Raw genomic sequence first — 14,812 nt, 5'->3', positions numbered from 1 at the left:
GATTGCTGATCTCATTTTATTTAGCTCTTTTTCTGGAGTTTTGAGCTGTTCTTTTATTTGGGCCATGTTTCTTTGTCTCCTCATTTTGGCAGCCTCCATGTTTGTTTCTATGTACTAGGTAGAGCTTTGAATCATGTCTTGGTAGTGTGGCCTAATGTAGTAGGTTTCTTGCAGGGTCTAATGAAATAGCCTCCCCTATAACCCAAGCTCAGTACTTGAGACGCACCCTTCATGTAGGTTGAATGTACCCTCCTTGTTTAGTTGAGCCTTGATTGCTGTTGACAGATCATGAGAGGGATTTACCCAGGCTAGTCAGCTGCAAGGACTGCCTGTGACCACTGACTACCACCCTCTCCCCTCCACAGAGGATCAGGTGTGCAGCAGCAGGGTGGTGGTACTCCAAGGTGATCTGTAGCTTCCTCCTCTGCGTGCAGGCTCTGAGGTTTCCCGATGGTGCAGGCCAAGGTGAGCTCCCAGCTGTGTTTTTCCTGGGGCACTCTGCCTAAACCGTAAAGCAATCTAGGCTGGCTGCTACTACAACCTGGTGCTCACTGAAGCCAACTGTTGCTTGTTTGAGAGGATTTAGGGAGTTGTGAGGCATAAGCTAAGAGCATCCATTCATATGGAAAAGCAGCTTAGGTGGGCCCATAAGTTGTGTGAGGCAGAGTCTCAGGGGATTCCCAGGCCAGGGCAAACAGTGTTGGTCAGGTGTAGTGAAGTCTCAGATATGGCACCAGCTTGCCAGCTCTGTGAGCGAAGGGTTCAGAAAAGGAACAATGGCTTCTGCTTACCTTCATGCCAACTACTTCAGTTCTCCCCTATATGGCACTGGTGCCTTTTAAGCTGCTACCCTGGTGCTAGAGCTCAGAGAGAATGAGTCTAAGTAAGTAAGTCCGTGTGTGGGTTCTTTAAGAGGAATTCATTGAGGCTCCAGAAGTTTCTGCCACAGACTGGATCTCCACTGGTTTTTTAGCCAGAAGTTGTCAGGACTTATTTCCTTGGCAATGGAACCACAAGCTGGGAGCCCTGGTGTGGATCTGGGACTCCTCGTTCCCAAGATATTCCTCGCAAATTTTTATTCATCACACATGGATGTGGGACCAGCTCATTCTACATTTTTGCCCCTCCTCCTCATTTGAATGGATGTGGTTTCTTTAATTTTATAGTTGTCAGACTTCCATTCAACTTCATTTCTAATGGTTCTGAGTTATGGTTGTTTTATATTTTAACTGTAATTTTGATGTGGTTGTGGGAAGAGGTGAGCCATATCTGGCTATGTCACCATATTGACCAAAAGTCTCTAACCACTCTTTAAATTACTCGAATTCCACTTTTCAAATCTTTTTTTAGAACACATTTATTGTGAATTGTTAAACCATTAACTGCTATGAATGGGTTGTATCAAATATATATGTGTGTGTGTGTCAGTGTGTATAATGCAAAAAGAATTTAGCATTTAATACAAATATTTCCAATGCTTTTAAAAATTCTTGCATTTCACTTGTAAGTAATGGAAGGCACCAAAAATTTAAGTAATTTGTTAAAGTTCATATTCAACATTGAACTAATATTAAGTAAATGATAAACCTGAATTGAAGTTTAGATTTTATTAAGGGAGACTGACAAAAATAAGTAAACAAATAAATAATATGTATAAATGAAGACACATTGAAGGCAATAAGGGGCTGAGATAGAGCCTAGTAGGCAAAAGGAGGGAAATGGCAAGCCAGCTTCACTCAGTGTCAATGAAGGCTGAGGCCTAATGGATAAGATGGAGTTAGCCCAGCAAAGGCTGAAGTAAAAGGCATCCCAGGCAGAATCAGGCTCAAACACCTTACATGGATGCTTTACATTTGTATAACCTGAGGTGCCTCTTCCACATTCCTGCAATATACCTTCCTATGTTATGTTTGCCCATGGCCCTATGTACCATAAAAGGATTTGTGAATGCATGATCACTTACTCTCCTGACAGAGATCACGGAAGCACTTGCACTGAGACTTGAATCTACTAACATCCATGCTACTGGGTGGAGAATGGATTGGGAAGAAGGCGTCAAGGACTGCCATCAACCCTAATTGTCATGATGGGACATTGGAAGAATGGCCAGTCTGAAATAAAGAGTCGAGACCAGTAACTGTAGCATGAGCATCAGAGAAGCCCACCAGGAAATGACCTAAAACATTCTCCAAAATCCTCTCTCCCTCAGTCCCTACACCACTTTCCTCTGGCTCCATATCTACAGTAACAAGAGAAAGAAAGCAGAATACAGAAAGTTACTAGGTAAAAAGTGGCAGTTCCTGGCCATTTTCTGACCTATCAATCTCTCTTCTCAGAAAGCTTCAGTTTCAGCTTTTAGTTCCCATTGTGGTTACTATCATACATCTAAATGGTAAATTATATCCATTTCTTCAATTACTAGATTTAAATAGTTTCCATTTACTCCTTGCTTTTTTCACTTAACTAAGCATCTTGCAGATCTTCTGAGTATAAAGAGTCCCTTCATTGCTTTTTCACAGCTGCAATGATTTTCTCCTAGACAGCCAAATGGCTTACTCCATCACTTTCTCAAATCTTTATTTAACTTACTATAAGATCCAGTGGACCCAGCAACAATTTGTAATAAAAGGAAGTGGTACATTGAAGATGCAGCTGAGCCATAGGTCATAAGTAAACTAACTGCATTAACAAGTGTCCCACACCACCATGTCACCTACAGTGTTGCTCTAATGCCTTCCTCTTACCTTGTGGGGAGGTTCACTATGATGATGATGAAAATTCCCAAGCTCCAGTCATAGGTAGATCAGCTCGGTGTGAGAGCACAAGCAGACACGGACTGATGCTGCAATGCAGACCCACTCAGGGGACTGAAAGACAATCAGAATGGGAAATTCTCTCAATGGGTACAATACCCAGTCTCCTATTTTTGTGAGGAAGGGGTATGAAGTAAGAATATACATAATTTCATATGTGGTTGTTGAGGGGCCTAGAGCAAGCAAGAGTGGAAGACTGAGGACAAGGAGGTCTAGGGAGAGGTAAATCAAAAGACCTATGGGAGTGGGTGCAAATGTGAGGAACTTTGACCACACCTCCAAGAAGGTAACAAACAAGTAAACAGGATGACTCAGCCAGTGGATGTCAGCCAGCCTCTGGCTTTAGCCACCTTTGCACAGTCACAAGATTCTCACGAGGACAGTAGTCACTTTGGCAGAGTTGGAGGCTATTCCTGTGACCACTTGGGCTCCCTCTCACCAAGGCTGATCTGGCTACTGCTTCTGTGAAATATTTGGCCTACCAGCCATACAAATCAACACTGAGCCCCTAAGGTGAGTCCATCCTTCTCATCAACAAGCCACTTGGTAGTAAACTAATTATATCAGAATCCTCCCATACTGGGAAAGGCAATGCTTTCTGTTTACTGGAGGTGATATATATTTCAGGTATGGGTTTGCCTTTACAACCCACAGTGCCCCAGCCAGCACCACAATCCAAGGACTCACAGTGTGCCTGATCGACTGCCATGGGATGCTACATACCATGCATACCTTCACCTCAGACTGAAGAATATACTTTACTACCAAGGAGCTGAAGTATTATGGGCAGATCACCATAGGATTTACAGGCCTTATTTATCAGACCATTCAAAAACTGCCAATCTGACAGTGATAAAACAGCCTTTTGAAGGCATAGCTGACATGCCAGCTTGGAGATGACACCTTAGAGATATGAAGAATTATATTTCAAAACACCGGACGTCAATGACCAGTACATGGTGGTGTGTGTTGGTAGCCTGAATACTTAGGTTAAGGAACCAATCATAGAATTGAAGAGACTCTGCTCAGAAACACTCCTGGAGACCCACCGGAGAATGTTTGCTTCCCTACCCCATGACTTTAGGCTTTGTGGGTCTAGAGGTCCTAGTTTCCAGAGAGGGGAAAAAAAGTGAGAATCTCCTAAACAGAAATTTACAGCTGCTGCCTGGTCACTTTGGGCTCTTAATTAGAATAGACCAGCAGCAAAGAAAACAGTTACCATAGTTGTGGAGAAATTGCAATGATCATCATTGGAACACAAGGCTGCTGCAGCAATATTTTGGGGACTTGAAAAAATGACTTGGGCATTAAAGTGATCCAAAGAACACAGTGTGCTTTTCCCATGCCCAATCATAACTCTAAATGGACAGGTCACAGCAACCATGCACTGATTAGGACATTGAGCCAAGGGCCCAAAACCACTCAGGGAATGAGTCTGGATTAATTCACCAAGTCCCCTAGGCTGGTAAAAGTGTTCTCCAAAGGGAAGAGGGGGTCTGTTAAGGGCAGAAGGGGAAAGAAATGGTAAGTGTCAGTTGTAACATTGGGACAAACCACAGCAGTGAGGGGCTGTAGCTCCCCCCACTAAGCTTCTGCCTATAAGTTTTCCCAGCAGTTGTGACCAATAAGAATCCCGAAGATGTGCTGAATGGAGTGAACCTAACGTGAGAAGCAAAATCATCTGAGTAGTGCAAGGGGTGTACTTGAGTGGATGCTCCATCCTAATGCCCTTTACAAGGCAGCACACCATTCCTAGTTATGAGTATTGAGTGATGAGAATTCTGACTCTTTCTAGGAGCATTGCCCTCTGTCAAATGGAAGTTGGCTTGTCCAAGAGGCCTCACCTACCACAGCCACAAGGCAGATCCTGGCCAGTGACTGAACAAAATGTATTTCAATATGGAGTTGACTCTATAGTATGATTTACACTCCAGAACTTCCTTGTGAGTTGTTGTGAGCTGGTCTATAGCTGAGATTACACTCTAGCTTATCTTTTTCCCTGCCTTATCCTAATTTTCTCCCTCCCTTTCTATAGAGAGCACTTCCCCCCACCAGTAAAGTCCTACTTCAAGGCCCCATCTCAAGTCCTACTTCAAGAGAACCCTATCTAAAACCAACATAAGTTTTGCAGAATTGATTCTGCAAAAAAAAATTTATCACTACTGTTTTACAACTTACATTGTGTTTTTTTATTAAAAGATTTTATTTATTTATCTTTAGAGGGGAATGGAAGGAGAGAGGGAGAGAAACATCAATGCATGGTTGCCTCGAGTGCATTCCCTGATGGGGACTGACCTGCAACCCAGGCATGTGCCATGACTGGGAATCAAACCACAATCCTTTGGTTCAAAGGCCTGCACTTAATTCACTGAGCTACACCAGCCAAGGCATCTTATGTTGTATTTTTAAGAAGCATTGTATTTAAACAAGAAATAGCACACTTTCTAACCTAAGTCTGATTAAAATATTAAGTTAATCAGCTCTTTCTGTAATCAAATTATATGGCCAGTGTGACATGAGCATTTAAACTTATAGCTAAAATAGTCTCACTACAAAACTAGATAGTCTAACACAGCAACTCTGATCCTTGAAGGCAGGTCCTCTCACCCAGCTCCACCATGGGAAGCTTAAAGACCAAAAACCTCTCACTCTACCTATAAAATAAGCAATCAGCCAAGTAGCTTCACCTACCCACCTTAGAATCTCATAAAGGAATTTTAATATGCCTAAAACAAAATTGAAAACTTTGACTGTGGAGGACACTACTTTTATGTTACAGAATAAGCAAACCTTGTCTAATCTACTTTTAAATCTTAATCTAGTGTTTTAAAACTATCAGAAGTTTCTTCCTATATCAACCCTAAATTTCTTATACTGCAATTTTGTTACAGGCTTAAAAGATGGGTAACAGACTCTGTTTCTCATTTTAAATAATTTAAATGTCTGCACATTTCCTTATGGGCCCTAACTTCCTGAGAAACCACTATATATCAGGCTATTTACTGACTTATAGAGTACCTCATCAGCATGTCTACTCTCTCTTCAAATTCAAAAGCTCAAACACATAATATTGCTCATCAGTGTTCACAACAGTAAAGATCAACCTTGAAAAATAAAACCACTATAGTGATAACTCTTTCAGCACTACTGTTATTGCTCTCATGGTTGATCTTGTAGTCACATTGCATTTGGGTACTCTTTCTTCTTTTATCTCTCCTTATCATCGCTCTACTTTCTCCATTGAACCTGAGCTTTTTTTGTTTGTTATCTAACAAGTTTCCTTAATTGTCATCAAAGTCATATCTACTACTCCAAAAGCATTAACAGTGACTCTCAATTAAATATTCAGATCTAAATAAGTACAGTAATTCTTTTTCCTCCTTCAACATGACCTTTGAGAATAATTGCCAAGTGACCCCATTGAGTGTTCACTTAAACCAGGGTATCAGAGTCAGATATCAACATTATTTATGGATCTTTATAAAGACTAGGACACCATCCTGTGGATTCTGAAGTGAAACCTGGATATTTTACCTCAGAAGCTCCATAAGTAATAATATAAATTAGAGCCATGATGTTTATCAAGTATCAAGGAATATAATGCTTGATACTAATGCTTCCTTATGATTCTGATTATCACCTCTACTTAAGATCTACTTCCTGCCCTGGCTGGTGTAGCTCAGTGGATTGAGTGCGGGCCTGTGAACCACAGGATCGTGGTTCGATTCCCAGTCAGGGCACATGCCTAGGTTGCAGGCCAGTTCCCAGCAGGGGACCCACGAGAGGCAACCATACATTGATATTTCTCTCCTTCTCTCATTCCCTTCCTCTCTAAAGATAAATAAATAAAATAAAATATTTTTTTAAAAAAGATCTACTTCCTTTACCAACCATAAGTCTTAAAGTACCTCTGTAATAAAGATCATTAGCTTGAAATCCATGATCAAGCTTAGGAGTGCATCAATCTCTTTCTGTTACAGGTAAGTGTATGTGTCTATGTGTGTGTGTGTGTGTATGTGTGTGTGTGAGAGAGAAAGAGAGAGAGAGAGAAAACTTTCCTGGGAAGAGAAGCCATCATAACTTTCACCATTTCCTCAAAAAGTTCTCTGGCACAAAAATAACTGAAGATGGACAACAAGAATTAAAATTTTCCTCACATTATATATTCACCCAACAGTATTCACCCATTTAGTCATTCATTCACCAAATACTTGAGCACTTTCTACAGGCCAAAAACACTTTTAAAGTTTGAGAATATCAGTGAACAAAACCAAGCCCTTGCCCTCCATATGACAGAAGAATAAACAATAAATATATAATTATATAGCATGTTAAAAATTCTTTGACTCAGAGCATAACTTCTTAAATTGCAGGTACAAATTCCACAATCAACTCAATGGAAGTTGAGACTCAGACTCGAAGCTAAATTCCAAATCTATGCAATTTCCATTTCTTGCTATTTTCAAATGCAACATATCTTACCTATTATCTATAACTGCTCACAACAAATAATCTAATAAATAAATGATATTTTCAGTTTTATAAAATATTATATAAAACATTATGTTTGGTTACCCAAAAATATTTCCAAAATGGTCCAATTACTCATGTCAAACTTCTCTAAATTCTATATGGGCAAATAGGGATCTAGTATGTATTAAAGGCTTTGTGTTACTGTTGTCATACATTTCACTTTTACATATGCTATAATCCTCAGAATACATTATTCTGTTTTACTTTAAATAGTGAATTATCTGTTAAAAAGAACTAAATAATATCTTAAAGTGTCTTTTATTTCTAATAACATTGTTACAATTTCTGGTGCTATTTATTTCCTCATGTAGATTTGATTTCCATCTGGTATCATTTTCCTGCTGAGTAACTTCCTCTAAAATTACTTCTAGTGCAGGTCTGGTAATTAATTCTTTCTTTCAGCTTCTGTATGTCTGAAAAATCTTTATTTCACCTTCATTTTTAAAAGATATTTTGTTATTATGGAATTCTAATTTGATTGGTTTTTGTCTTAGTTTTTTTCTTGTTCTTCTTCATCTTTGAGCAGCTTAAAGATGTTGGTGCCCTGGTCCCCGGCCTGCACTGGTTCCTGCAGGAAGTCTGCTTACACTCATCTTCAGTCCTTTTAAAGAAATGCTGCTTTCCCTCTGGCTGCTTTCATGATTTTCTCTTATCACTGGCTTCAAAACATTTGTTTTGATATGCTGGTGTAGTTTTCTTTGTGCACTTGTCTTTTTGGATTCATTAAGCTTCTTAGACCTATGGGTATACAGTTTTCATAAATTTGAAATTTTTTCAGGCCTTATTTCTTCAAACATTTTTTTGTCCCTTTCTTTTGCAGGACTTCGAGTATATACACAGGGTGGGCAAAAGTAGGTTTACGGTTGTAAGTATGTGAAACAGTTCATTCTTGTGTTATTATTTATTAATTGTTTTATTTTCCATATACAACTGTAAACCTATTTTGCCCCCCCCACCCCTGGTATATTTGGCCAGTGGATGTGTCCCACTGGCTCACTCATGTTCTGTTTTGCTGGGGGTGGGTTTTAATCTCTTTTATCTCTAAATTTCATTTTGGATGGTTTATATTACTATGTATTCAGGTGTACTAATCTTTACTTCCACAGTGCTTATACCATTGTAAGTTCCTTCCTCTCTAGAAGTTTCATTTAGGTCTTTTTGATATTTTAAATGTCTCTACCTAATATGCTCAATCTTAACTCTAACTTTTTGAACATATGAAATACAGTTATAAATAACCGATGTAATTTCCATTTCTTCTATTTTACTGGTTTGTGTTTCATTTTAGATGTTTTAGTAGGTGGTTACATCAAGTTCTTATAACTCTATCTTGCTCGGAAGTGAAAGTCACTTTAATTTAACTATAATCCAAAATTATTTGAAATAAAGTAATAAAATTTATTTAGAAGAGAAATTTTGAAGAGAGGTTCAGTATAGAAGGAACAACTTTAGAATATAAAACAGGAGGAAAATATGAAAATTTAAGATGCCAGTTTGAGAATACTCACTGCTTCAAATAATCTATAAAAGCCACTGAATGATATTATCAATATAATTCACTTACTTCATGACCTGTAAGAGTTCTCAGGTGTTGACTTTACAACAATTTTTTAAGACACACATTTATACTATATGCACTTTTCTGTTATATTTTATATATTTTTTTATTTTAAAAAAGTCATGAAGTCATATCTTCAAGAAAATTATAATAAAGTAAATCTATGTACACAAATAAATAATACCACTGAAGTACAGCAGGTCCTCAAATAACTTTGTTTCATGCAATGTCATTTCATTATAACATTGAAGCAGAGTAGAATAAATTCCCAGCCAGGGCCACTGTCTGTGTGGAGTTTAGGTGTTCTCTCCACAGTTACATGGGTTTTCTCCAGGTACTCCGGTTGCCTCCCACATCCCAAAGATGTGCACATGAGGTCAACTGACAGGTCTTCATTGTACAGTCTGAGTGAGTGTGTTGTGAGTGGCCCTGTGATGGAATGGTGTTCTGTCTGGCCAGGGTGGGTCCCATATTGTTGTACCCTGAGCTGCTGGGGAGGCTCTGGTCACACTTGACCCTGAACTGGAATAAGTGGGTTGGAAAATAATCATCCTGTTTTTATTCATCTTTCTTAAATTTATGTATAGCTCGTATTTACTTTAGTGTTTAATATTAGAAGTGTTTCGTGCCTTTGTTTAGAAGCTGGTGATGTTTTTGTGACCGGAAATATGCGATAGAAACTGAACTCATATTTCTATCAATTAGCCTGTCACAGTTTCCAAGAACCTATCGACAAGAAATGAGGACTTACTGTAACTGTCAGATGCATGATCTTAACAAAGTGCTTCAAAGCAGAGGGGAGAGTATTCCAGCAGAGTATAACAAAAAGTTGCTTAATAAAGGAAGCAGCCTATGAACTGAATCATTTGCAATAATAAAGATTTATAGACTTCTCACTGCTTACAAAATTATTTAGTATGTGACACATTATTTGAAGGACAGTTAGGATTTCAGTAAAGATGAGAAGAAAAAGCACTCTAGGTCAGATAAAGGGTGTGGATAAATGCTGGGGACCACTCTGTGTGGTTTTGGAGGTTGTAGCCCCCTGAGAGCAAGCTCTGAAAGGGGCTGGTAAGTCTTCCTGGAAAACCAGGTCGTAACGCAGGTGGCAAGCATGACTCGATTCTAACACGGAGGATCCTGTGAAAATCGGGCCTGAAATGTACATTTTTGTCCCCTGAAGCTGGCTCTTCTCAGCAATAAACCCTGTTAGTATAATGCAGATAGTTGAGTGAAACTCCCTACTTCGTGATATACACCTTTATAGCCACCTGGCACCTGCATACCTGGCAGACCCCAAGATACAAGTTAGTATTGCATCTTTTCCTGTGAAAAGATATCTGTTTTTCTTTAATTTTTATCTATAGATAGTGTTAGCTTTTTATGACTATAGCCTGTTGGACACTGATAAGCTATGCACCTCCCAATCCTAATAAAAGCCATGTTGGAGAAGGAAGGGCTCAAGGCATTCTCCACTAGAGGGACTCGCCACCCCTTTTTCTACCAAAGCAACAAGATTGCATCTTGAACAACTCTTTACTTCCATCTGTGGCAGCCCTGAGGACCTCACCCATCAAAGTTCCCCCCAGATAAACATCCTGAAGTATGCTGGAAGCATGTTCAACAAGTAGAAAAATATACTATTTAGCTGCGAGTAGACATTCAGACTTGGGGATGTGTCATGCAAGGGGCTGGAATGTCTAGATAGCGAGTACAAACTTGATCGGGTAGGAAGTAGAGAAACTCCTCCTCTTCGAGCCTCCCCTACTCTAGTTGCCTAAGCCAAAAAGCCATCCTTGAGTTCTCTTTGTCCCAACCCACACATCTACTCCAGCAATAAGTTTCACTTATTCTGCCTCCAAATTATTATATCCCCAAATTATTTTTCTCTCCTTTCCTACTGCTGGCACTCCAGGCCAACCAACCATGCTATCTCTAACTTTGGGACTTTCCAGTCTCAGAAAAGCTGCCCAGGACAAATAGCATCTGCCCCTACCCAGAGTGCCCATGGTGCTTCCACGGATTTCCTGAACACCTGGCTAAATAAATCAGGCACTTCATCTACATGTATAGTCTCTTCCACCTATCAGCCTGTCTAATATAACCTAAACTTAAAATGCATTTGTTCATGGTGTTCTGTATTTCTCTTTCAGAGAGCAGACAAATTAAATACCAAAGCTTAATGTGAAAAAGAAAAGATAATCAGCTAAAGTTAGTATTGCAGCTAAAATTCTACAGAATTGCTGGTAGCAAATAGTCTGTCAACTGTAAAGTTCAAGTTTCCTTTTAAAAGTTTCTTTTCTTGGAAAATATGATTTGGTGCAAATTCATATTTCCTCTGATAAGATTTTTATAGCCTCTGATCTAATACTCAAATCCCTTGCTAAATTTCTGAATAAAAGCTTCCCTCCCTATGGATGTAGCCATTTCTCCTGAGCGCCTGTGATCTTACCACAATAGCCAGGAGAGCCTGCTCCATTCAGCTGCTGTCTGCTCTCCACTGCCAAGTGCAGCTATGCTGCTTCTGGGGTCAAGTTCTTTGATTTAGTGCAACCACTCTCCAAAGGAGCAGGTAAAATCTCATCCTGGTCCTTTAAACATCACCAACCATACTCTGCAGAAAGCAAAGTTCATCCAAACTGCATTATCTGCAATTGATTTTATCAGGGAAAGGAATCAGACAGTAATAAAATAATCCTCATTTCTGTTCGAAGTTGCCCATTGTTAGTCATATGTGCTGACCAAAATGAACTCAAGGTAGACTTCAAGATAAGCCCAGAAGCTTGTAGCCCAAATCCCATCTCATCTCAGCCACCATCCTTTACCTGAAAATAATACAGTAAGAACTATTAAAGAAGAATGAGGAAGAGGAGGAGGAGGATGTTGGGAACCACCCTGCCTGGTTTCAGGAGCCGTAACCCTCCCCCTGCCCCATGGCTAAGGCTGAGTGAACGACCTTCGGACCATAAGCCACTAAGGAGACAAGGCTTATCTCCCTGGCAGGAGCACTGCTTCTGCTCTTTTACTTCATCCATAACTGGCCCCCAGTGCTTGGTCAGTTAGCCAATGATGGGTAAGATTCCCCAACGGGGCAATGACCTAAGACAGGCACGATCATATGGCAGCCCCAGGGAAGGACTTGGGGGGCTATGGAGAAAGCAGGCGATGGACCCTCGCCCCTTGGCTTTGACATGTCCTGAGTCCTCATTCTTTTTTTTAGAAGTCTCCTAATCTCTTGGCTGCCCTACTTCCCCTGCCTGACTTAAGTCTGAAACAATGACAGAGGGTGGTGCAGCCCTGTGCTGGAAAGGGCGGGTTCCCTGGGTGATCAGGCCTAAGAAAGAATATATAAACTCCTATGAAACCTGCTTTGCTAAGAATGCTCTCAATTAAATGATAAGGGTCCAAGAGAGAAGTGAGTTTGCTCCTCGAAGTTTTATGGATCTTTAGCTATCTGACCCTGACTCAAAATAGTCCCTCAGAGTTCTTTGTATGTTTGATTCTCACTGCCTGATAATGATTAATGAGCTTTACCTGTATTATTGTGCAAAACAAACCCAGTAAAAGCCTGTCAAGGCAAGGGTCAGGACACTCTCCCCTTGAGAGGTGGCCAGGCCTCTCCGAGGCTCTCCCCCCTTGAGGGAGTAGCCATGTTGTCCCTTTTCCTCCACAGGACTCGGTAGTCCATGTTAATGTCTTGTGCTCATCCATAACACCACAAGCACTGAGGGCCGGTGTCCCCGTCAGGAGGAGGAGATGATAGCATGGACCAACAGGTCAAAGAGGCTGAAAATTAAGAAAATGCCACTGCCACTATTGATCAGGAGTCTCTTTTGTTCAGTGGGAAAAAATCAGTAGAAGATATAGCAGATGCTGCTCAGAAAATCTCTCTCCTTTTCCATCAATAACCCAAACACAAAAGACTGCCTGCTTAAGTAAGATTCAAAGTGGCTGTGCCAGGATATGAATATAAATCCAACCAGCCTACTCCTTTCACTAAAATTCAACCAAGCTGCTTAAGCCTTTGGTGTGATACCTTGGGTGGACAGTTGCCCACAACATGTTCCTTAGACCACATTGTGGTATAGTGGATATTGCTGATGCTTAACCACAGATCCCCTGTCCTCCTTAAGTTTGCTTGAAGTTAATATAGAGCGGTCAAACTCATTTTCACTGGGAGCCACATCAGCCTCGTGGTTGCCTTCAAAGGGCTGAATGTGATTTCAACTCCTTAACAGTTAAGGAGTAGTTACATTTATACACTCCTAAAATTATTTTGGACTATTTAGTTTAAACTAAACTAAATAGTTCTCAACAAACTTATAGCTTCCCACCTCATGCACCTGTGTCTCTGCCTCTCTACCTAACAGCTTTCCCCAAAGGGCAACTTGTTGAGTATTAAGCAGGCTTAACCAGGATATGCATGGGATAGACCTCAGATCTCCAGCCAATGGGGGACAAAAGCTGATGGGTAACCATCCCAGCCTCTTTGACCCCTGCTGGGACAGTTAGGTGTGCCCACACAGTTTCTCCAACATTCCGAATGAGAATGAGTCATAGTTACAATAGCAGTAACCGTTTATTAGCTTCTCTCTTCTCCTTTCCTCGCATTTTCCACTTTCTCACTGTCTGAGTGCAGATAATAAAATAATGGCATTGTGTGCAGAGAATTTTAAAACAAAAGCAAAACTAACTTAAAGTCAGTCTGCTTTCTATTAACACCATCGATAATTCTAAACAATGTCAGTGATACAATGGTCCTCCCTGTTGGGGCAAACCACTTTGATAGCCACCTCCCAACCTTGGTTTGCCACTGCTGGCAGGGTTAGACATGCCCATTGCAGCCTTGGTCCTCAAGAGATGGACTTTAGTTTAATCCAACCTCCATCACTTACTAGCCAAGTAACATGTAGCCTTGAGGAAATGACTTACCTTAAATGTACAATAACTACTTACCAAAATATCTGATATGGATGGGTTCAATAAGTAGTAGTTTCTAATAATATCACCTGTGTATTTACCACATTTTTAATCTGCTGAATTCTATAGCAGTCATTAATGTATACATGAATCACTTTTATTATCCAGAAAATAATTGTGGTTAAATTAAGGTTAGTGCAAACTATTCTATCCCTCAAAGTGTTTCACTTAGTTGTGCTCTTTCCTGAAATAAAATGTTAAAATTACCAGGTATCTCAAAGTCATAACCTTTTCAAAATTTATTCAACTCATCTCCAGTTCTCTATCCCTTCCTCTCTTTTATTTTCAATTTTATTTTTTCCAGTCCCCATTGAATTCCCGAGGAGGCCTACTGAGTCCTATTTACAGTCCATGATGGCAGCGTCAGAGCAAAAGAGAAGTTGCTCTTGAGTTCCTTACAACCCACTCTGGCTGCCACAGTAGGTGGTTGGATTTTGAATTTCTTTGGTTCTTAAGATTTTAAATATCCTTTCATCTAGATCTAAATATCTCTGAATATGACAGAATCCTGCATTTTTATATACTTCATATCTGATAGGACCCAATAACTCATAAACATATTTAATGATATTCAATTAAATCCTGATTGTTTCTCATGGCCTTCTCTGGCATTGCCATCCCAGCTTTTAAGGTCATTCTATGGACAAGTACTTTATCAGTATCTGACTTAAGGCAGCCTAGAATAGAAGATAGGAATATTCACTGGAGTCAAAATGTGGCTATGCCAGTCACTGTTTGTGTCACTTTGGGCAAGCCACTAATACCTTCTACATCTTAATTTCCTTAGTATAATATGGAGGTGAAAAACAATAGTACTTTCTTATGGAGGTATTGCTGGGGTTAAATAAGTGCCTAAAACACTGCCTGGTATATAACACGTGCTCAGTAATTTTAAGTTACTACTACTATTATTATTATTATTCTAATT

The sequence above is a fragment of the Artibeus jamaicensis genome, unplaced genomic scaffold (assembly GCF_021234435.1).
Source record: "Artibeus jamaicensis isolate MK-2021 breed Jamaican fruit bat unplaced genomic scaffold, CSHL_Jam_final scaffold_286, whole genome shotgun sequence".
Classification (NCBI taxonomy): Eukaryota; Metazoa; Chordata; class Mammalia; order Chiroptera; family Phyllostomidae; genus Artibeus; species Artibeus jamaicensis.
The sequence above is the reverse complement of the archived record's forward strand: the minus strand, read 5'-3'. Positions refer to the sequence as shown.